Here is a 24,791-nt window from a genome sequence, read left to right on the forward strand (position 1 = left end):
TGGACTGTTACATCAATATCTCACTCACTCACTTTGTGTAACACTAAATTAAATACCCTTACTCAAATTAATCCTAAATCTTAGTTGATTTAATACAATAGATAGAACAAGGTCCCTCTAATCTGCCTATCGAATGCCACAGACGTGTATGAGTTTCTAGAAATATTGTAGTGCTTTTCATCTGGAAAAATTGGTACTTCACTTTCCGGTTGAGTTTCAAGCCAGCAGGAAAAAAATAAGAGTGAAAGATTTCCTGGGGTACGATGCTATAATTTCCTCCATATTTTTGCAACCATATTTTCTTATTGAAAGAGAACAGTTTGATTACTGTCCACACCCCATAAATGCCCGACAAAAGAGCATCAAAGATTCTGAAATCTGACAGAGCCACTTTCTTTATTGGACTCAATTGGGAATAATGGGAGAGTCGGGAAGCTGACTAGTTTTCTTTTTAATCCCCACTTCCCTTTGTCATGTCCAAGTCCCCATAGTTAAAACATTTTTTTTTGTCTGAACAGTAAAGAAATGGGATCATACACACAGTTTGTACCTTTCATTTACTTTTAACAACTAAGCCGTAGTGCTGCTGGCATGCTGTGTGAGCTTACCCACCAAATGCAAGAAACAGGGTTTTATATTTGGTGCGGTCAGCAGAGATAAAACAAAAAATCTCTTAATCATTTTTTTTCTTACTAAACTTCTTGCATAGCTAACTAACAAATAAATCTAGTTTCCAAAGTCGAATGACCAAAATTGCGAAGAAAGGGGTTTGTGTTTTTTAAACTTAGGAAAACTAAATTTAGTCCTTTCACATTGCAGATGTGAAAAGTCTTTTCTCTGTGACTTTCTAAATCCTCTGGTGTTTGTAAGGAACATAGCATTTCTAACACAGTTGAGGTATTTTGTACTAGACATATGATCACATTTCTTTGCGTTTTGTCTGTGTCACCTAGTAATATTTCAGTATTTCATACACTATAATCTTTTGGTTTCTATATTTTATAATTTGGACCACCGATGTAAATTAGCTATAAAGCTAACTCTTGAACAGGGCTTGAACTTTGCATGGTCTCTGACAATTAAACTAATAATACAAACCACCGAAGCTGTGCGCTAACTGTCGGACTAAAGGGCAGAGTAGGAATACACTAGACCCTGTAGAGATGATCTGTGCTTAATGTAGCGGAAGCAGTAAGTGCTTGTAAGACATTTAACATGTATAGACACACTGCAAATACTGCTGTATTAATTATGATCAGTGGGGAGCTCAGATTAGTTTTGCTTTCAAATATAAAGTAAGTCATTGAGCTGATGACAAAAATAAAATGGTGGAACTGGTTCTTTTATTAAAAATAAAAAAGCTTTTTCAACATGTAGTTTGATGTCTTGGGCCATATGATTTTGATGCTTTAGAGGAAGTGGTTTCTGAGGGGTTTATAAATCAATCCTGTAATGTTGGATTAAACACATCTGTCCAGTGTTTGGTAGATAAACGTTTCATCCGCTGGTGTCGTAGAAATCGTGGCTTGGAATCTTGCGACTCTCCAGCTTCAGTCTCACTCCTATAAAACCCCACATGTCTGCTTTCTCCACACGTTTCCACAACACCAGCCCAAACTTTACCCAGCTGCCAATAAATTGTGTGTGTAAGGCACCTCAATGCAGAGGACGACTGTCTAGTTCCTGTTAGGGGCGGTTTGGTTTGCTTTCCCCTTTGTACGGGGTTGAAACTCTGATGCGATATTTGGGGCAAACCTCCTCCCACAATGTTTGTCCGCACTGGTGAAAACTGACCCCACCCAGGGTAAAATCAGTCTGTGCAATTTGTTTATTTGTCTAAAAAAGAAGAAAACATTGCTCAAAATAAGATCCTTTCCCTTTTGTGTTTCACTATGTAGCCTATTCTGACAGATTACTGCAATTCCAATTGTTGTTTTAACGGTGGTTTTTAGGTTGATATTTGTGCGATAACATTTTTTTGATAAGTGAAGCATGTTTTGTCGTCTTTGCCAACAGTAAAAACAAAACTCACACTGGGCTGCAACTTTAAGCCAGACAGGATAGACTCCAGAAGGGAATCTTGAACTTGTGGTATTGTGGTGTGAATTACATTTGATCTGAAAAGTTATTTAGTTTGGTGTGTGCGTAGTTTTCCTCATCAGTGTGTTGCAGGAGACTTTTCAGTCAGGTCAAAGGTAGAAACCTAACCAGTCAGTGTCCTAATCTGTCAACAAGGCATCAGCCGTCTTTTCTCCTGAGGGAGAACGTTTTTTTTGGGGGGGGGGGGGGGGGGTTTAGTAAAACAATTTCAATGCCTGCACTTCTCATTTGTGTAGTACTCTTTTATAGGTTTAATAGGCTCAAATGTGACTGAACATTTTAAATGCCCTCCTATTGTGAGACTTTAGTCTTCAAACTAAAAAAACATTCAAATTCTTTCCCAAATTGTCCATCTCTCAAGGGTATACCCTTCCAACAGCTGCTTATGTCTCCCTAGCCCACCCTTCGTTTTGTGAATGTCTACACAGCTGTTTCCATGGCTGAAGAAAACTGACACCACCCTTGTGTGTGAAGACTGCTCCCACCCTGCCTTAGTGGCGTGACTGCATGGACGCCTCTCTAACGTTCCCAGTATGTGTGTAGACACACAAGGTCACTGTGGCCGATTGACAGGCCCCTTTTGAAATCCCCTTGCGTTGCAGTTGTTCATCTCCCTGAGGTGGCACCTGCTATGGAGGTTTTTTTTTATTTCTCTTTATGATCTGCCAGCCAACAAGCTGCTTCAAACTGCAATATTTTCTCTTAGCAGGAAGAGACAGCCCATATAACATCTAGAGATGTAGCCTAAAAGTGAAGTGTAGGCAATATTGAAACCGACCAAAGGAGAAGGGAGGGATTTTATTTAGTTTAGTGTTGAGTGTTTCCACGGGGAACCAAAAAGTTGGATAATAATAATTTATCAATATAATTTATTTATATTCCTACCTTTTCTTACAGGCTCATTCTTGAGCTTTGTTCGTGTAATAGATTAAATGGTCCGTTGTTCCATTGCAGGCTGTGTGGCGGAGCAACAGGGTGCATTGTACCATTTGTACACGGCTATAGCACCCCCCTTTGCATATACAGTTTTGTGTCTGCTTGTTTGTCTCTGTGTGCCATGATTTAACAGGACCTTCCCAGGAGAGCTGTCAGCATTTGGAGGACAAACTGTCTGCTGTCCACTGTGGTGCCTGTGTAGGGAATTGGTCTTTTGGGAACAGCTGTTTAGAGAACAGATTTTGATAAATGGGAGAATACTAGGAGTCTGTGATGGGTCTTCTACCTGATGTCCCATATCTATGTCAATCTGTCTTGTTCTCCCCCTTTTTTGTCTGTGTCTGTCTGTTGCAGCACTGTTTCCTCCCACTGTGGATTGACCCTTGACATTTCACTGCACAGGGCTAGCCCCACACTAACCCCTGACATGCAATCAATTTAGCAGCTAACAAGACTGAGTACCGCTTGCAAAATAAGATACAGATTAGAGTCGTGAGAGTGCAGACAAAGAGAGAAATGGGGGTTTTAGGCCAGGACTGTTGTTTCAAGCAGAAACCTGTCATATCACCCCACCCCTAAACCTTTTCTTCTCCCCATATTCTCACCCAAAGCACCACTTAAGCTGGAATTTAATTAGCCGAGAGCTGTTCTGTGAGCTGGTATACTGAGCCGTCGCCACCATTGAGAAAGCAGAATTGGGGGCTTTGTGCTGTCTTTCTCCTCCTGTCTCTCTTTTGCACTCAGTGTGGTCCTTCTTTCTCAGTCTCTCCTCCCTGGTAATAAATTAGGTGGTGGCATAAGTCTGACAGGGTGAGGTGTAAGGGTTGTGGCAGGACCCAGCTTTTCCTTGCCTCTTCCTTCTGACGTGATTCTGCCTAGGAGCCCTCTTAACCACAAGCTCCACCGCAGTGTCTGTGTGAGCTTCAGTCCCTGTTCTAGCAACCCCAGACCTATCTTGCTCCCTTGGCCCTACTCCAGCCCCAGCAATGCCACCCCACAGCGGGTGCTGTATGATAAAGTCATCCAACAACAGCTCTGGGCTCTTATCTTAGGCCTCAATCCTGTGTGTGCTGGGGCCTCCTTATCAGTGCTGCCTCTGCCTGGCCTTCTGTCTCCATACCCTACCCTGACTGCCTGGCTGACTATCTGGCACTATCTGACTAACTAAGTGTCTTCCCTTCTATTACTGCCGGCTGTTATTCAACACATTGCTTGAGGCAGTTTATCGCTTTCTTTTTTTTATTCCTCAAGCCTTAAAGCGGAGCAATCACATTAAAATGAATAGTGAATAAGGTTAACTAGATGCACAGTGAATTTCGCTGAAGGGATTTCATTGTGTGGCTTCTGTCAGAGCGTGTGTGCGTGCGTGTGTGTGTGTGTGTGTGTGTGTGTGTGTGTGTGTGTGTGTGTGTGTGTGTGTGTGTGTGTGTGTGTGTGTGTGTGTGTGTGTGTGTGTGTGTGTGTGTGTGTGTGTGTGTGTGTGTGTGTGTGTGTGTGTGTGTGTGTGTGTGTGTGTGTGTGTGTGTGTGTGTGTGTGTGTGTGTGTGTGTGTGTGTGTGTTGATGCTGAGCAGTGTTAAAGAGGAAGATTAGGGGATTTTGTAAGAATTATGTCACACAACTGCTTCCTGACACAGACCCGTTCATTACATTGGGTTGTGTATTTCTTTTTCTGAAGCCATGGCTCCTCCCATTGCCCTTGACCCACGTTATGTCAGCTTTTTACCATTTGTTTCTTGTGGAAAAACATCCACGGGAAGTAACGCCCATTTTAAACCACAATGGACTATGGAGGAGGCAAGTCAATGGTTTTTCTCTTCAGACAAACATGGAGAAGGAGGGGTGTGGGGCTGTTTTTTGACTGGTGATAAGAGAAGCTTGCTCTTTTTGTGTCTTCTCCCACAGAGGTGGGTCAATTTCTCAGCTTTGTTTTGATTAATTTAGATTACATCATGAATTATAGCTCTTGTCCCACCTCCACACATTGCTGTGGATCCACAGCACACGCGTTTCTCAGTAACGAGAAGTATGGGCTCGACCCTGATATATTCTTAGTGTTTTTAAATAGCTCGCCCACCCCCTAACCCATAGTTCTCCCTCTTATTGCCTTGCACTTTCTCTCTCTGAACTGTCACAATAGACATAGTGTCTATCAGTTAGGTTTTTTTCATGAATCATACCAGCGGCATTTGTCACTGTTTCCGGTTTCCTTTCCCATTTTTATCATAGAAAAATGATCTGAATGCTCACTCTGTTCCTCTCTGACTAGCCCATCCCTCTACATTCATTTTCTCTCTCCTTCCAGAGGAGGAATGGCAAGCGAGTGTTGGCAGCCAGCTCAGGAATTTAACCGGGAGCACAGTCAGAGCATTTAACCTCCAGCCTGGTGTTTGTTTTCCCCATACTCTCTCTTATAGTCTGTTTTAGCTTAGCTTAATGTGAATTCCATCCAAAGTAAGGCACAGAAACGTCTAACTTGCTTTAAATATCTACAAATGTTAAATGTATAATTTGTTTGTAAGTTGATAGTTTTTGCTTCATGGCTGGACAAAGCAAGCTCCATTTTACTTGTTTGAAACAAGTCCCGTAATGTTTTCCTAAACCTTCTTATTCTGTGACACACTCACTCCCATCTCACTGACTGTTTAACTGTGTTGGACTGTGTCCAAAATAGATGAAAAAATCCACCGGCCAAGCATATTTTCTACCGCCCAAAATATTACTTCATAATAATATTAATTTGTAGGTTTTTTGCAACTTAGGTCTACATAACTAAACATTATGGTTGGGGTCCATAATGTAAAAGTCCTGCTAGTTGGACTTTCGCCAGATCAGCCTAACATTATCTGTTAAAACAATATTAATAAAATATAAATCTATTTCTTAACTGCTAATTAACTTAGTCCTAGCTTTGAACCAGCACGTTGCGGTTTAAGCTCCTGGTTTTGCTAGGTGACTCATACAACTTTATTGATGAGGACTGGCGAGTGAAATTGGCCATCCCAGACTATACCAGGAAGACAGACATCCTGCAGGTGAGGTGCAGGACACCAGCTCAGACGTACACGCCACGGGCCGCTTTAGACTTGTGTCGGTCCTGCAACCGGTTTCAGGAAAGTGTGTCCGACAATGGACAGAACATCAACACCGGTACAAGCCTAAGCCTGAGGTAAAGGCTAGCTATGTGTAAACAGAAGTGATGTGGTGGCTGGCGTCTGGTGTATGCACCAGTGTTTGTGCGTGTGTTGGCCTGTCACTGTGAAGCTCCGACGTGCAGACAGCAGAGAAAAAGAAGAAAGTAGCTGCACCTTCACTAAAATGAAGACTGAAAAACAGAACTATTTTGGTACAAACATTTACTCACCATGAGTATGGTGAAATCTGAGATTTACCACCAAATGGAAATGTAATCGCATTTGGCGATTGGCAGGTGTTAATTCTGGACCTGTTTATTTTATTTTTTAGTGATACATTTTTTTTTTTAAACAAACAAAACATTGGTCCAGATGACAACATACAGAAATGTACAGTACATACACGGAAGAAGGCACAGTGCACCTTTTCCACAATCCTTCCTTTTAATCAATGTTTCACTCTAAAACAAAGAGGAAATACAGGAAGGAGGGAGACACAACATAAACGCAAGAACGATGCCAATTTAGGATCCTGTTTATATGTGAAACATTCCACCCTCATCCTCATCCAAACTCTAGTCAAAGAGGCTCGCTAGCCCCGTCCTCCTCCTGCTTGTGGTTTGCAGCCTTTGCCTTGGTTTCTCACTAGTTGCAGGCTGGCCGATAAATCAAAGATGAATAATTTACCTGTCCCCCAGCAGCCCGTGTTGTTTCTGTGAGGTTTGTCAAGAGCAGGCGGTGCTGCCATAACCTTCCCTTAGGGCCTCAGAAAGTTTGGTGGCAAGAGGTAGTAAGATTCCTCTGTAGTGTTTTACCATCAGATATGAAGCAGTGGGAACTCCAGTCTTAACCGGTCTCATCTGCTTCTCAACAGTTTCAACACGTTATTTAGCCCTTACATGTCAGAATCCATGTCATACCATTCAGAGTACTCCTGTTGCTATTTCCTGCTCTTGTGATATTGTGCCAAACATGAGGTCCACTGCCAATCCTCAGTTTAACCATTAAGTGTGTGTGTGTGTGTGTGTGTGTGTGTGTGTGTGTGTGTGTGTGTGTGTGTGTGTGTGTGTGTGTGTGTGTGTGTGTGTGTGTGTGTGTGTGTGTGTGTGTGTGTGTGTGTGTGTGTGTGTGTGTGTGTGTGTGTGTGTGTGTGTGTGTGTGTGTGTGTGTGTGTGTGTGTGTGTGTGTGTGTGTGTGTGTGTGTGTGTGTGTGTGTGTGTGTGTGTGTGTGTGGCGAAACTACTCAGCCCCCTTTGACCTTTCGCCACATTTCAGACCTCAAACATACAGATGTAAAACTGTCAATTTTTGTGTGAAGAATAAACAAACAAGTGGGACACAATCATTTAGTGGAAGGAAATTTATTGGAGATTTCAAACTTTAACAAATAAAAAAACTGAAAAATTGGGCTTGCAAATTTATTCAGCCCCCTTAAGTTAATACTTTGTAGCGCCACCTTTTGCTGCTGTTACAGCTTTAAGTCGCTTGGGGTAGGTCTATCAGTTTTGCACATCAAGAGCCTGACATTTTTGCCCATTCCTCCTTGCAAAACAGCTCGAGCTCAGTGAGGTCGGATGGAGAGCGTTTGCCAACAGCAGTTTTCAGTTCTTTCCACAGATTCAATTGGATTCAGGTCTGGACTTTGACTTGGATATTTATTTGTTAACCATTCCATTGTAGATTTTGCATTATATTTTGGATCATTGTCTTGTTGGAAGACAAATCTCCATCCCAAACTCAGGTCTTTTGCAGACTCACTCAGGTTTTCTTCTATACTGGTCCTGTATTTGTCTCCATCCATCTTCCCATAAATTTTAACCATCTTCCCTGTCCCTGCTGAAGAAAAGCAGGCCCAAACCATGATGCTGCCACCACCATGTTTGACAGTGGGGATAGTGTGTTCAGGGTGATGAGCTGTGTTGCTTTAACGCCAAACATAACGTTTTGCATTGTTGACAAAAAGGTTTGATTTTGGTTTTATCTGACCAGAGCACCTTCTTCCACATGTTTGGTGTTTCTCCCAGATGGTTTGTGGCAACCTTCAAACAAGACTTTGTGTGTGTGTGTGTGTGTGGGGGGGGGTGGGGGTGTGTGTGTGGGGGTGTGGGGGTGGGGGTGTGTGTGGGGGTGTGTGTGGGTGTGGAAAAGTATTTGGATGTTTGGCTTTTAAGCTAGTAGCATGTGGTGGCTACAACTCACAAAGGACTGTTTTATTTTAGTCTTTATTAGATAGGGCTGCACAATTAATCGAATTTTAATCGCGATCAAGATTTGGACTTCCGCCGATCACATTTGTGTGATTTTATTTTATTTATTTTTTTAATGCCGTTTCATAGAATGCTCCGGGTTTTTTGCAAAGCCAATCTACCACTCTGTAAAGCCGTCTGCTCATGAGCCAACCAGAGTAGTTCCCGGCACCCCGTGCAGCTTAGTTTCTAGATGTAGACAGTCACAGAGGACAGAGTAACGGGAGGAAAACTCAACAGATAGCAGTCGGTTATACGTCGGTCTTAAAGTTTACCAGTAAAAGCAACCTTTTGTCCCGTCTGTTGTTTTTCAGACAACAGCAGTGACCGGTGCTAGTAGCGTCTGTTAGCTGTTAGCTCCTCTAGGACGCACCGGTGTAAATGTCCTCTCATCCGCTGCAATGCTGTTTATATGGATATGGTTTAGTTTTGCGTTACATGACCCATTTTGCCTGTAAAGCCGTGCCTGTGTTGGATCTCTCCTCTACTCTCTCTCGTCTAACTCCCCTGGCCCGGCCACACAGCGGCCTGGTCCACACTTCTGACATTTGTCCACAGTTTTAATTTTGTATTAACACAGCTGTCTATTGTTAAGTATGAGGGGCATACCTGTATTTGTACCAGTGTTTCCACTGGTAACTTTGCTATTGTGGCCGCCACGGCGAAGAACACAGAAGCTATTGAATGCAACTAACTTCAGTTGGTAGAGTAATAGCGTATGAGACGGAGCTGCTGGACCTGGGCCAGAGATGTGACCCATTGCGAGAATATTGTTTCATTGTTAGCTTCTAGCAAAAAGTAAGGCACTGCTAGGTACTGATAGGTAAGGACACTAGTGGTGCGTCTCAGCATAGCCATCTAGTTGTAGGGGGTTTAAACACAACATAAGTGTGAACCACTGTCTTACATTAATATTTTTGAATGTTAAAAAAATTAAGATATTGCTTTTTTGAAAATAGATACAGTATTGCCAAATAACATATTGCGATTCTCAAGTGTATCCATTTTTGCCTACATACTTTGTCTAATATTCACTTCTTTCTTTTAAATCCACTGCCCCCTTTACCTATCAAGCAATATTTCAGTTGCTTAAACTTCTCTGTCTCAATGACACAGTCACACATAGTGACTGTCTAGCATAACTAGAACTACATGTGTTGCACAGTTGTATTTTACAGAGGCTGTCTGCCTCGCAGACTTGTGCTGTAATGTAAAACATGATTTACTTAGCATAATTTATGCCCATGTGCAACGCGTTCAACCCATGCTGATTGTAGAAACACATGAATTAAATCAGACTTGTACAACTGCAAGTGAAACTGTTTGTGACTGTTCAGTTTGTTTAGAGTTTGTTGCTGCTTTGTGCTGTTTGCAGTGAGGCTTAAGTCTGTCTGTCCTTATCAGTTCAATGGTTTAGAGGAGATTACCAAGCAGAAACAATGGGTGGTTTTGTATGATTAGACTTTAATTGGTCAAACAAAGAGCCTCTTTAGCACAGTGTGTGACATAGGAAAGACGGCGTAAACTCAGGAAAGAATGTGCTGTAAATATGAAAGGGTTAGTGAGCATGAGTCTCATCCCTGCTCAGTTGATTGATTGTGTTCGCTGAAAAAGAAGAAGTAAAAAGGCGAGCAAGTCTGCGGAGAGCGATGGGAGGATGGTGAATGTGATAAAGAACAGTGGGGGGAGACAGAAGATTCCTGTGTGCTGTGAATGAGGTCATTTGGTTGGTTATGAGGAAGGTCAGTGACCCCTCCCTCAGCTCCATACTTCACTCCTCTGTCACTCTCTTTCTCCCCCTCAGCTAATGATACACAATGGGTTTTTGTGCATTAACGGGTCATTCCTACCAGTTTGCATAGAAGTGTGAACACAAGTGATGTTTGTAAAGCAAGTCCAATACATTGCAGTGCATTTTTATGTGTTGCAATCATAATTTGGTTTATTATCTTAGTTGTGTGCTGAATGTGCAGTTCTTTAAGCTGCGCAGTGATGTGTTTTTTTTGCAACCCAAGACCCAGCCTTCCATGCTGTTGCTCTTGCTGGCTTTTTTTTTTTTTATACATTGAACAGTGTAAAAACAGCGAATCAACATAATGATGCCCCAGTGTCTGATTTTAGATAGCATGCCAGCATGCAAAAGATGCAGGAGGTGTAATACAACCGCGTCGGTCTCTCTCTCTCTCTCTCTCTCTCTCTCTCTCTCTCTCTCTCTCTCTCTCTCTCTCTCTCTCCCCCCCTCCACTGCTTGCTAAATGGCGGAACAACTCAGCCCCCTGTATATGTACCTTAGAAAAACAATGCGGAATAACTGGCTGTGTGAAAGGGGCCTTTAAACATTATTCCTGATTGGCCATTACGCTAATACGAGGGATTGTATTATGGGTCAAATCAATTTATTGGACTTTTATTGATATGCTGTAGCTAGCTTTCACATGGTTAAATAGCTCACACAAAGTAAATGGATTACAATCGAAAAGTGTCATTGACTGTTACTAATGTGTGCAGAGACATTCTGGCCATTTTTGACAGGTTACACAACTCTTAATTGAGTTAAAATAAGTTTTTTATAGAGTGGTTTGTTTAAAAGTACAACCATCTGGCACAACAAAACAGTTTTTCTTGACCTTATAGATGCTGCCCCAGCACACTTTGGCCTTAACTTTCAGCTCAGTGTCATTACATAGGAATGGTGCTCATAAAAGACTGGCAAGGTATTGTTTTATTGTCGTCTTGGATGAGATTACAGCTGCTCCTGTTTGTCTGGTTTATATATGTTCTTGCGGGACGTGCCAGGACACGCTCACTGACATGGAGTGATTTGATTCAAATTGCTAAACGTTGGATTGGACATTTGTGATCACCTGCGTTGTGTGGGTAAATCAAATAATGAATTGTAAAACCTGGTGGTCATTTAGGTTAAAGGCAGCTGGACTTGGACGGTGTGTAGACACAGCAGGGGAGACAGGTGTGGTTATGAGCAAGTTGCCAAGGCACCAGCTGCTGTTGACACCTTAAGGTGAAGAATACTCTGCCAGGAGACGGACTTGTCTCTCTCTGTCCCCTCTAATCCTTCTCTCCCCTTCCCTGTTCCACCCTTCCTCTCCCCCACTGTGCTTTCTTGGAGAGTATTTGTCTGACATGAGTTAAGGCTGTTTGTGATGGGAGCTCTACCTGCTACCTTATTTTTTTTATTGAGCGTCTGACACTTTAGATAAACAAAATCTTGGTTCTATCTCTGCTTCTCCCTCATCACCATGATGTATAAAATATACTACTTTCCGTCTGGACCCCAGTTTTACACATGTACACAGTTTGCTTTGCGTTTTGCCTCCTAACATTTTCTTTCAGTCTTAACCATGTACATGCACCCCACTAATCTGTTTTTAATATTGCATTCTATAGTTATCATACAGTTTTCCATAGGAGAAAATCAGTATTATCTTTCCCAGTGGATTGATACAGTTTTTCCTGGCTTTCTTTTTACCTTTTTATATTAGCAGAGTCACTCTACTGCTGCCCTTTGTGTTTGTGTTTTCCTTTTACATCTCCTCTTCTTCCGTTTTCTCTTTTGCAGCATGCCTCTCTACTTGTATTTGAGGCAAAAAAAAAAAATCAGCCTTGGGGCTACATTGCCTCTTTCATGTGAGGACCAGTGGTGACATTAAAGGCCTGCTGTGCATTCTGTCGGTTTGCATCAGCCTAGCTCTCACTTTCTGCGCTCGGGACCCTATTCACTTTGAGAAAGATCAATGTTTAAAGACAGTTGAGTCAGGGACTCTTGGTCTTCTCCCCTTATGACACTCTGACCCAGTTGTTACAGCCCCTCCAATATCTTTGTTTTTTAAATGCTCTAAATGGTACATTCAACATGACTTGGCAGGCAAAACGGATCATCTGAATAATCTCCAGGAGCAGACAACCAGACCAAACACGGCAGCTCCCATGATGAGCAGCAATGAAAAGGGAGTAAGTCATAGGCAGCCTTTTTCTCCTCTTTTCATTTTCTGTCCTTTTTTTAAGACGAGCGATCTTAATATCAGGAAATGCATCACACACCAAGAGAGTTTTTCAGCGTCTCTAAACAGTGCCTGGCCAGTTTGCCCTTCATAGACAATCAGTACGTAGCTGTTAATGTACAACTTCCAACACTCGCATCTAATCTATCCTTGTATTTTGGCCCAAAACAATGGAAGTTCTAAAAGAGGACCATGCATATCCATCCTGATATTTAACACATTTTGTGTATGTCTAAATTGTGTTTACAAGAGCAAGCTTCAGATCCTGGAAAATAGTATGTCAGGCTGTGAAGACAATGAAGATGGCACAAAGACACAACAGCTGTGAGTCTGTGTGTTGTCACACCCAGGGACAGCGACTAAGTGACGTTTTTAGATGGTAGGTACAAGCCCCAGCCAGCCCTGTGCCTGGGGATAAGACAACCGCTAACCCAAACACATATGTAGACATTGTGATGTTATCGGTTTGTCTTTCTGTGTTCATTAACTCTGCCCCTCCTAGGGCTTTTCTGCGTGGATACTTTAAGCAGGATATGATACGTTTTTAGCGTTTTGGATTGTTAAATCATAGCTTTGCTGCTACCTGGGAAAGTTAATGTGTATTATGTAGAATATTGTCCCTACATAATAAAGCCAGTTTCAGTAGGTTGATGTGGTGTTTTGAGGCACTACCTTGGTCTAATTCTGATCCAGGTAAAACCCTATTACTACAGGTCAGTGTTAAGTTTAAATGTTGCTCTTTGGGCAGATGAGTCTGTGAATGTCTGATGGTCTGAAACAGAAAATGGGAGTGAATAATAATTGCTTATGAAAGTACTCAAAGTAGAGCTGAACAATATTGTTTTAGCATCAACATTGCGATGTGCAATAGTCACTTTGCAGGACGTTGCAATGTTGATGCTTTTGCTGCTTGATAGAAAAGTAAACGTTCACCATACTCCTTTTACACAATTATACGCTGTGTGTGTGTGTGTGTGTGTGTGTGTGTGTGTGTGTGTGTGTGTGTGTGTGTGTCGCAGAAAAATAAATCATGTCAGTTTTTGTCGAATATCGTGCAGTCCTAACTCAAAGGTCTCTGTTTTGGGGCATCAGTGTTTTCTTATTTTAATCAAGTGACCTCATTCCCTGATAATGAGAGAGGGAAAGGAATGTAGTAGTTCCTCATTCTGTCACTCCCCACCTACCAAACCTTATTAAATAAAGAGATTTTTTTTTTCAATCTGTTTGTTGACATGCTCAATGCTGAACTTCTGGCAAGCTCCTCCAGCTCCCATCTGCTCCTCGGCAAAATCACTTCAGTAACAGTTGATGTAAGGATTTGCCAAAGGTTTACAGTTAAAATGCTGCCCCGGTCTTATGCTCCTTTTGTATTGCTGTTTGACTGTGCTTATACAACAAATTGACAGTCTGATTGGTCTAGACATTTAGAACGTGCTCAAATCAGCATGACCGCACACCCAGAGCCATTTGAGCAAACCATTCTCATCACTTAAAATATTACTCCACCATTTTCGTGTCAACATTACAGAGTTGAATTTAGAACATGTCAATTTCACGGACGTACAGGAGCTAAATCTGTCGATAGAAAATGAATTTTTTCAGCAGATATCTGAGTTACAACACGATTAAGCTAGCAAAGCAGTTTTGTGTTTATGTGCAGTATTAATTCAGGTAGGGAAATCCCACGATCTCTGCTAATCGGAATCAAAATATTTTATTGGCAAGTAACTCAGACTTACAAGGAATTTTCCTTGGTGGTTGGTCCTTACATAAAATAACCTATTACACATTGATATGAAATAAACAACTGCAGAGGTAAAGAAACCGTTTTGTGTCATGAAGTTTTGGTCCTGATGGACCGCAGCCTCCTGCCAGAAGGGAGAGGTTCAAACTGATTGCGTCCGGGGTGAGTGGGATCGGCTACAATCTGTTCTGCTCGCCTCAGCGTCCTCAAGGCGTTTAGGTCCTGGAGAGACGGCAGATTGCAGCCAATTACTTGCTCGGCAGAGTGGATGATACGCTGTAGCCTGCCCTTGTCCTTGGCAGTGGCAGCAGCGTATCAGGTGGTGATACAGGTGATATAGCAGGTGAAGATGGACTCAATGATGGCGGTATAGAGCACCTTGATCCTAGCGCTAAACCCTCATGTTGTTCTCAGGTCAAATTTACCTGTTTTCCAATATCAATGTTCTTTTTAACTACCCAATTGTAATTACCCAAAATTGATTGATTCCACACAACGCTCTTCAGCAATTACCAATTTCTACTTTCATGAATTTGGGGGGTCTTATTCAATTGTATAGCATTTGAAGGAGAAAAAAAACAAGTGGTTTTCGAAATAGTATTGAGATAAAGTTGACCTATTCCAGTCTGTGATTATCCATCAACAAACTTTCCTTTTCATTTTAGTCAAAATAATTCCTAATTACTGCTTTTCTAACTCAAACCTTAGGTATAATTTCCTATAAGTGAGGTTTATAGACCATAAATTCAAAAGATAACTGTAAAACTAAAGTTAATAAGTTAGTGTTATGTAGTGTAAAAAAGTTTTAAAAAAATGACATTGGAAAAAAGCATAAAAAGTGTTATAAAAAGGGACCAAAATGTAAAAAAAGTTAAAACATTGATTTAGAAGCATCAACAAAAGTGTTGATTTTCAAATTTTATGGGAAGACAACACAATGGTTAATTGAAAAGACCCGCTGAATGTTACCACCTCCCATTTTGTTTCCTTCATCTTAAGCATTTGGTGTTCTGTCAATAGACTTCAGAATCCCACTGAAGACATTACACAATCCTGTGGATTCAGATTGTTTTGAAAGCATAGGTAAATTATTCCTATAGATCAGAGGACAAAGATGGAGGTTAGATCATAGACACAAAGTCAAATTTTGAACTGATGGTGGGAAGCATGACAAATTATCCTCCCTCCATCTTCCTCATGAGCACTGTGGTCTCCTTGGTTACATGGGTGGGGACAGAAAGCACAATGCATGTTATCTTCTCCAGTCACATTGACAGTCAGAGCCTTTCCTTCCTCTCTGTTCCTGTCTTGTTTCCCCTTCTGACAGCTGGACCTTTCCTGCCATTGTAGCAGCAGGCAGCTGTGTGTAGGGGTGGACATGTGTTTAATAGATGAATAGTGCTCAGCCCTTTTTATATCATCTCAATGTTGCTCAACAGATTAAGCTCAGTTATTCTTCTTAACATTTCAGCACCATCTGAGGTAGTCTTGCACGAGTAATCGTTATAAAAACGCAACCTTGATTCACCCTGTTCACGATAAAAACTTTAAATAACCGATTTTAAAAACAGACTTTGATTCTTATTTAATTTTACGAGCCGACTGCATCGCAAACACTACTACTTGCGTCTGTGAGTTTTAAACATAGACTATATAAAATCGGTTTTAAAGTGCTCCCAAGCGCTGCATTGCCTCTGTTTACAGGCTTGTTGGGATGAGCAATGTGATATAGCTGCCAAAAAAAATCAGTTTGGTACTGCCAATTTGTTTTGTCATTGTCAAAAAATCATGGCAGAGAATCATGAAATCAATTACATGCAAAAATAAATTGTGATTGACATTTCTCCCTGAATTGTGCAGGCCTAATTTGAAGCATTGTCTTTTGTTCTATCTTAGCCAGTCTTTCTACTGACAGGAAACGGTAGTCTTCTTGGGGCCCATCAGGGCAGAAATACCCCCTTTTTTAAGATTATTATTTGGGGCATTTTAGGCCTTTATTTCCACAGGACAGTTGAAGACATGAAAGGGGAGAGAGAGAAGGGGAATGACATGTCGCTAAGGGCCACTGGGCAGAGTTGAACCCGCGGCTGCTGTGTCAAGGCGTAAACCACTGCATGTGTGCGCCTGCTCTACCAACTGAGCTAACCCGGCTACGAAACCCCCCCCCCCCCCCCCCCCCCCCCCCCCCCCCCCCCTTTTTAATGGGCAATAGGACAGGGTTCCTGGGCAACGGTCAACACAAAATGGGATCGAGGACTGCTCTTCCAATCCACAGACATACACCCCATCAGCATGCATCCTGACTCTTCATCCTGTTATTCTTCCCATTCCTTATCTCGTTTTATCACATCTTGTTGAGCTCAGCATGCATCCTGTGCTTCATTTTGCATAGCATCCCCTTCATTGTTGTGGGATGTGTGTCTGGAAGTGCGGATGCATCTTTGTAAAAGTGTACCTGGGGCCTCAGTGGATAAAACTGTTGTTTCTACACTGTGTGCAAATTGTTATGCAAGTGAGTTTTTTTGACCTTATCATTTTTAGGCATATTATCCCATTCCAAGTTATATAAACATAAATGCTAATATGATTTAAGGATTTTCAGGTAATGTGCATTTATTTGATGAGGGAGGAGATACTGAGGCGTGATCACGAACAATCAAGAATTAAATGAGAAGAATTGAGTGTAAACTTACCTCCAATGCTGCCTTAATCCAGAAATGCAACCTAACTGGAGTGTCCAGAAGTACAAGGTGTTCAGTGCTCACAGACACAACCCAGGTAAGAGAGGCTAAAACCTGACCACCACTTAACAAGACAAGACTCATAAGTTGAAAATTAAAGACTGCACCAAGAAATATCTGAAGACAGATTTTTCGAAGGTTTTATGGACAGATGAAATGAGAGTAACTCTTCATGGAGATGGATGGATCCATCAATCTCTCTCTGTCTCTGAGCTCCAGTTCAAGTCAGACACCAGCTAGGTGGGGTACTGGTATCGGTTGCTATTATTAAGGAGGAGCTAGTTGGACCTTTTTGGGTTGAAGATGAAAAATCAACTCCCAAAACTACTGCTAGTTTTTAGAAAATACTTTTTTTTCAAGCAGTAGTAAAGGAAAAAAGTGTATGTCCTTCAAAAAGGCAATTCTTTTTATGCGGTACAATGCTTCATCACACACATCCACGTACTCAACTGCGTGGCTAGCCAGTTAGGGCCTTAAAGATGACAGAATAATGACTTGCCCCCCTCCCTAACCTGACCTAAACCCCATTGAGAACTTGTGGGCCCTTCTTAAATGTGAGATTTACACTGAGTGAAGACAATACAGCTCTTTGAACAACATTTGGGAGACTTTGGTTGCTGCTGCACTAAAGTTTGATCATCAATAGATCAAGAAACTAATTGATTACATGAATGGAAGGCTCATTACAGTTACTGAAAAGAAGGGTGGCTATATTGGTCACTGAATATTTCAGTGTCAGTAGTGTTCATTTGTTTATTTTGAGTTTTATTCTTACTCCTAAGAAATTAAAATAAACAAGCAAGATGGGAACATTTTTGTTATTCATTTGGTTGCATAATAATTCTGCACGCTTGTAATTGCCTAATCATTCTGCATACATATATAATCTCCTGAGGAAGCCAAAACTCACTTTTCCTTTTGTTAAATATTCAGATTTGAGGTTCATTATCATTTCTGATTGACTGAGAGCAATTTGATACAATAAGAAGAACCAACAATATGCTTGGCTGATTGAGTGCATGCTTTTTTCATGCCATGAGTGTGTTTGTGTTGATACTATTTAAGCCACCAGTTTTGTGCGCCTGTCATAACTAAGCATCCCTTTTGGTGTGTATGGAACCAAACCGATACAGCCTCATGGAAGTAAAAGGTGGGATTCCTCGTGTATTGTAGCTTGGTTGAGGCAGGCCATTTCCTGTTTTTGACCAAGTATATCATTTCAAATTTGTGAAACCATTTTCAGCTCATGAGGCTTCTCTCTTAAAGCCAGCCTGTTAAATGACTATTGCTGTGACTTCCAATTTAACGCTACATATCACTCCCCATTTAGATGGCAAAAGCAGCAGCAAAATAGCCTGTCTTTGCTTAGTATTTTAGAGGGGGCCCTGAGTCGGCATTTGTGTGCATTAGGTTGGCTGTTTTAGCTAAGCCAGGGTATTGGGCTACTTTAAAAGGTGAACTGAGGAGAGAAGAATTTATTTATATTTCCGCACAAAATTCTAGCTTTTGCCGTGCTTGATATGAATATTTTCATCATCGGTGAATAATTAGCAGTATTCTGAAACTATCTCAAGGAGGACCTTTTAGCTTTCTGTTAACTACCACACCAACACTCTGTGGGGCCTCCTGCAAGGAAATTCTATCTGTGTGAGTGTGTGAAGGTAAGAAAACAGTTTCTGTAGCTTTCTACCTTGCTCACTCGCCTTGGGGTGCCTCCCTCAAGTTTAAGTGTCTGTGAGTGTACAATGCACTCACAAGTCTCACCCCAGGATCCCGTTGACAGTCCCCCACGCAGAGAGTAATGAACGTTGGCCCCTTGCGGCAACCATTAAGAATAAGCCATTATGGGTTAGTATCGAGCCAGCCCTCCCAGCCAGTTTCACCTCACTCTATGGTAGACCCCACTAAGTGCACAAAACTGGCACTCTTATGGCTCATTGAGCTGCCAGCGTGCCTCCCACCAGCAAACAGCCCCATAAAGCAGTTCCACGTAATCAAATGTGATGATCCCTTGTTCTAATTCCAATCTGAGGTTTTAATAGCTCTGCAGATACAGTCTGAACCACACATTTTACTGTTAAGCTTTGGATGTGTTAGCATGGTGATGTGAGTAAAGAGGATAAGCTTTTTGCTACAACTTTTTTAGGAATCATTTAAATTGTTTACACTAGTAGTTTATCCAAATGTGACAGACATGAAAACACTTTTTTGTAAAATAGTCTATCATCTCAAGTGTGGTTCCCGTTAATAGCCTGTGCGTGTTTGGATTCCCCGTATTCTAAAATTGTTTTGCACTGCTTGAATCATGATTTTAAAACTGTAACAACATCTCATAAAAACACTAAAGGCATACGTTAAAGACAACAGCTGTGTTTTGACTCTTTGACTGCAATTGCTTGTAAAATGATCACATAGAGAGAAAGTTAGAAGAATGTTTCTTAAAACCGAGCAGAGCCAGACCCTAAACTGGCAGCCTCTGACCTCACGGCTGCTGCAGCTCTAACGGGGAATTCAACCCAAGTCATCAAGCTTGCTAGTTCACATAGCGTCATTGTTAACCAGTCAGGTTTAATGTTAACGGTAACGTCATAAACAACCGCTAACAAGTCAGCAGCCCATGTTTGCAATTACAGTGATTGAGATGACGATAACCTTATGTTAACTATGAAGAATCTAAATTCCGCAACAGCTTAATTAATGCCCCTATTTACTTACTCTTCTTCGTCCCCTATGTGACGTAAGGCTGCAAAGAGAGCTCTCCATCGCATTTTGTCCTTGGCAACAAGCTGCACCTCTTTCTGTGACATCGTGTCCCACAGCTCCTCCAACTTTTAGACACACCCACTAACAGTGTGATAAATAGCAAGAACGGCAAGGGTTGTTGCCAAATTGGCCTTTGTTTGTGGTGTGACTGATTGACCTTTAGTCTCAAATTTTTAGTCTTTATCTTTTTAGATGAATTTTAATAAAAAGGTTGATTGATCATCTTATACTTTTTATGGTGATTTATTTATATTAAAGGTCCTTCTCAATGGTTTTAAGTAATGGAAATTTAGAAAAACAAAGATTTTAAAATTGGGACGGTCCATGTTCATTTTGGGACGGCTTAGATTGTTTTTCAAGATGGTTCCAGACACGTACCAACAGTCCTACAAGCTGCCAGTTTTGGGAGGGGCAAGATTTTCTACTTGTGGTCTTGCCATTTTAAGACATTCTGTAACACTGTATTTTTAGGCCACTTGACAGTTGTTTAATGACTTTGTTTCACTGATGATTGTCGTCTCCTTATCAAGCCTCCGTTAATTTTGCCTAGTTTTGAGCTGTGTTTTAACACAATTATTCCATCTGTTTATTGGTGCTGGAGTCAAGTGACAGTCACTCTACGGTATTTGTTTTGCAAGCACTATTTGCTGTTGTGCAAAGGTAAATACATTCCGCCAAATGTATGACATACCAACTTTTTCAAATATAATTTCCAACAGAGGTTAATGTGTTGTTTTTGGGGGGAATTGAAAATACAATATCCATAAGCTCTGCCTTTCCTTTGGCCCCTCTATCCTTGTCTGCACTGCCTGTTTGCTTTGTTTAGTCCCCAAACTAACGTGCTGTGACATGCTCTTATAGCACACCGTCAACCTTGCTGCCAGCAGCCACAGAAAACCACATTGTACTTGGCACTTCTTCCCCTTCCTGCATGCAGTCACACTGACAGCCCCTGAAAACATTGCATTTGCCACCACTTATGATTAATGGCTTGGCTGATTGCTGTTCTTGGCCATCACCACACATACACATTCTGCTTTTAGCATGCATATTGTCATTGGTTCAATCAGAATAGAGGAGGAGGTAAACTGTGTGCCCAACGCCTCAATGATTCTGACATCATTGGGAAAGGAAGAATGTGTTAAAATACGGATTTGATAAACCAGTGACTTCGGTTTTTCTGTCACTATATTGAGTAAAAGTAAAATTGAAGTGTGTGTGTGATAGAGAAACATAATTTGAGTTGATTTTTATTAAAGTTGCTAAAAACAAGTGTTTTAAGTGTAGCTCTAAAATATATATAGGGCTGATTGATATTGTGTTTTAGCATCAACATTGCAATGTACACATGCACGATGATCGCGTTGCAGTGTTGACATAATCCTTTTTGCTGCTTGATAGAAAAGTAAACTTCCACCGTTCTCCTTTTACATGATTACCGTTCAACCTTTCCCCTTTAAGACAGGTAGCCTTGTGGGCAATGTGTGCATGTGACGTTAGTCTGACAGGGTTTGTTATGGGAAGTGAGGCTCTCCGTGTGATGGGCATATGTTTTGATGGGTAGTCAGTGAAGCTACAGCAGTCAGTGTTTTATAATCGCTGCAAATGCAGACTAAATCACCTGATTAATGCAACATAATTACGTCTCCCGGCCATTTCCCCCCACAGAAAGCTGCTACCAGCCAGGCCAAGACTTAGTTAGCCTAAAGAAACAAGCAGAAAGCTGCTACTAGCCAGGCTAAAGCTAATATAGTTAGCCTAAAGATCTAAGGGGTCCGTCTCTCCCAACTAACGTTACAGTAAGGAGCCGGGAGGCTGGAAACGTAACACTAATCTACAGAAGTCTGTGTCTGATCTAACGTAATTTCCACTGATATAATTGTTCTTGGATACACAGAGTTTGCTAGTGCACATGACATGCAGGTCTGATCAATTTATCAAACTAACGAGCTAGCCCTGCTAGTCGACCACAACTTGGAATTTAGAGGAAGCAACATGCAGTCACTGCCATTCACGTTAGCCTGGATTGATAGTATTAAATGAATAAAATGGTAGTCATGCTAGTCAACCAGCGTATTTCTACCTTATTTCCCTCTCCAAAATCACTTCAGAAGAGTAACGTTTGTCACAGCGCTTACTTGCTGTGTTGTTTGTAAAGCATTAAAGTTCAACAAAGAATGGTTCACATTCTAAAAGAGCCTTTTTCATTTTTTTCTTCTAAGTTGATGCACTCTCCTAACAAAATCCCAGCAGTAGTTGTGAATGATATATTATTTATAAACAGAGCTATCTATTTAATCTTTAAAAAAAAATCTTTTTTCATATCGCAATATATATCGAAGGGCAAAAAAATATCGCAATGTAAGATTTTTCAAATATCGTGCAGGCCTAATATATATATATATATATATATATATATACATATATATATATATATATATACAAACAAACAAACATAATAGTAATAATAATTCGGATGTGAGTATGGATGTCTTCATGTGCTACACTTTGCCCACTGTTGGCTTGACCTGAGCGCAGTCAGCCTCTGGCTTTACCGTACAGCTAAAGCAACAGTTGTCACGACTTCACCTGAAGCGCTTGTTTAAGCGGAACAGAGTCACATCAGTGTAGTTAACTTTAATCAGTCGGCTTCTATGTGAAAAACAACCTAGGCAGACAGCAAGCATGTTTAGTCTGTTACTTTCTGTGAGTTCCAAGTGAACTCATGGAAGACGTTACTGACACCGGCTGTTTGGTGATGCCACGCTTCAAAGTAGCCAGAAGAAAAACTGCTTCAGATTACATGTAAATCATACTCTCCTTGCCCCTTCCACTCAAACCCCTCCACCCCACACCAAAGCAGTAACTGAAAGTTATGGAGAGAAAAAAACTGTCACTGAAAAAGAGTGACATGACATTGTCCCGACCCCATGTCTTATCCTTGTCATCCTCAAAATACACATTGTAATGGAGGACATGGGATTTATGGTTTTGTTACTGAGTCGAATTGGGTTTCAAGAATCATGAAAAGTCCTTCTTTTTTAACACCATGGTATCGACTTTGGTATTGAGTATTGTGTACTTTTGGTGGTATCAGTACTAAGGATGGGCATTTGATTACATTTTCTTAGTCGATTGTTGGGAGAATTAACGATCGACTATCGATTAATGATATTTTTTTATATTAATTTATTTTACTTTTTATAAATTAACAATGCAATGAAAATATTAAACGTGTTTTTTGTCGTTTTTCGAGATCTTTATTTCAAGAACATCAACTTGTGGCAGTTAAACTGGACGTTCTGTAAAAACTTGAAGATATGTGCTGTGTGGTGCTCTAAAGTAGCGGAACCTGCAGCTGCGAGCCAACGTTTTTAATCGGAGACCCTTGTTTGTTCTGAAATAATAAGTGATAATAAAAAAGAGTCATGTCATGTTAAACAATACCAAAACATAATACTTAGATCTGACAGATGTTGTCAGATGTAACTCAAAACTATCCAAGGCACGGAGTTGAGAAAGAAAGTGTGAGAGATACCTAACAATTAATTAGCCGGCCGCCGAAAACACCCACTCTGAGGGGACTGACGTTATGGACAGGTACCTCCGCTCTACCTTGGCCAGTGTTTGCCCTTCCCCCAACGCTGCCTCGTCCCACCCAGGCTGTGGGACAGCCGCCCTACCGGTCTCTACCACCGCTCCTCTGTTGGAACGCCGACTTGGCCGTGTTGTACGGCATTGCAGTGTTTGCAGTGAACTAAGTCGTTTTTTATATCAAAATGGTCCCACGCCAGACTTCGCCGTGATCTCTTCATGATTGCATTTAAAATCAAAGCCGAAACTCGCAGGTAAATGAGTATTGCGTCAAATATTGCTGCCACACAGTGAAATTCATTTCATTGCTTCAAGACTCGCACTACACAACGCAACCTGTGTTAGTTTACTTGAAAACAAATTAACGTGATCGACAAAATTCTTAATGATCAATTATCGATCGTTGATTAATCATGCCCATCCTAGAAAAACTAGATTTTCTGTATGGTTATGTGAACTAACTGTATTCTGTCTTAAAAGGTTGAGTAGGTAACATTCCCATTCATGTTTTTGCAAGGATAGTAAAGCAAGGTAGAGGAGAGGTGGAGCTTGTTTCCTGCAGTATTTGTTGAGCAGATTTTTCTCTAATGGCAGTTTCCCTCCTTCTGTTCGGAGTGTTATTTCTATGGGTTCACTGTCTCAGGAGATCCTTGCCTGCAAACACACAGAAGCTCATGTGAATGTGGGTGTTTTAATGTTACGTTGGTTTGTTTTTATATGTATTATATGTACTTAAGTTTGTGTCAGGGCACACATATTGCTGTGCATTATGGGAGCTTCAGCTTATCAGTACGGCTCGGTATTGTTAAAAAAAAAGAAGTCAATACTGTGAGTTGGATACTGGTTTCTGAACAGTACTTTTTTTTTAACTAATTTTATAAAATCCATTTTAACAAAATAAATTAAACATCACACATTATGACACAATTATTTTTTTCTTTTCACCTCTAACTACTAATTATGTAAAATAGAGTCTATCCCTGCATGCATCTACAACATGTAACGTTTGATAGACAATCACCTGCATAATTAGATCCTGGTAGAAGCATGATGCGTGCTTATGGCTCACAGACTCTGAGATGTGCTCCTTAGGTATTGAAAGTGGTATTGAATGAGGCATTTTTTGGTACTGCTTACAAGGAGGTACTTGACTGGGATACAAACTTGTATGTATGTACATTTGCGAACCTATTACGTATATACTTTTTGTACCAAAGTGTATAAGAGAATGTGTAAATGCATAAGCATTTTATTCTTGAATATGACCAACCTTCTGTTTCACATTTGGATGAAAGCATAGTTTGTGCCTTTGGTTGCCTTTTACCTATTAGTTGAGTAAGCATGTGTGTCTGTGCACTGGAGACGTTTTCTTTAATTTAATTTGTTTTTTTACCTTGCTCTGGTGGCATGAGAGAATCCAGAAACCTTATTAATACAGTTTATGTAGTGGCCTATCTACTTGAAGACCTGGCGCTGGAGCTTTTTACTCTGCCTTCCTTAGGAAAATCCCTTATG

At 41.0% G+C, this 24,791-nt stretch overlaps 1 protein-coding gene and 1 long non-coding RNA gene across 5 annotated transcripts in view; both read left to right on the plus strand.

Annotated features, from left to right (window-relative positions):
- qkia (QKI, KH domain containing, RNA binding a) overlaps nt 1-24,791 on the plus strand; it is an 80,701-nt gene that overhangs the window by 1,932 nt on the left and 53,978 nt on the right. The window lies entirely within an intron of this gene.
- LOC117936182 lies at nt 2,584-22,909 on the plus strand. The gene is made up of 3 exons (XR_004654899.1): nt 2,584-2,594; nt 5,060-5,061; nt 22,780-22,909. It is a non-coding gene; the product is annotated as an uncharacterized LOC117936182 (long non-coding RNA).

Source organism: Etheostoma cragini, chromosome 20, assembly GCF_013103735.1.
Source record: "Etheostoma cragini isolate CJK2018 chromosome 20, CSU_Ecrag_1.0, whole genome shotgun sequence".
In the NCBI taxonomy this organism is placed as follows: Eukaryota; Metazoa; Chordata; class Actinopteri; order Perciformes; family Percidae; genus Etheostoma; species Etheostoma cragini.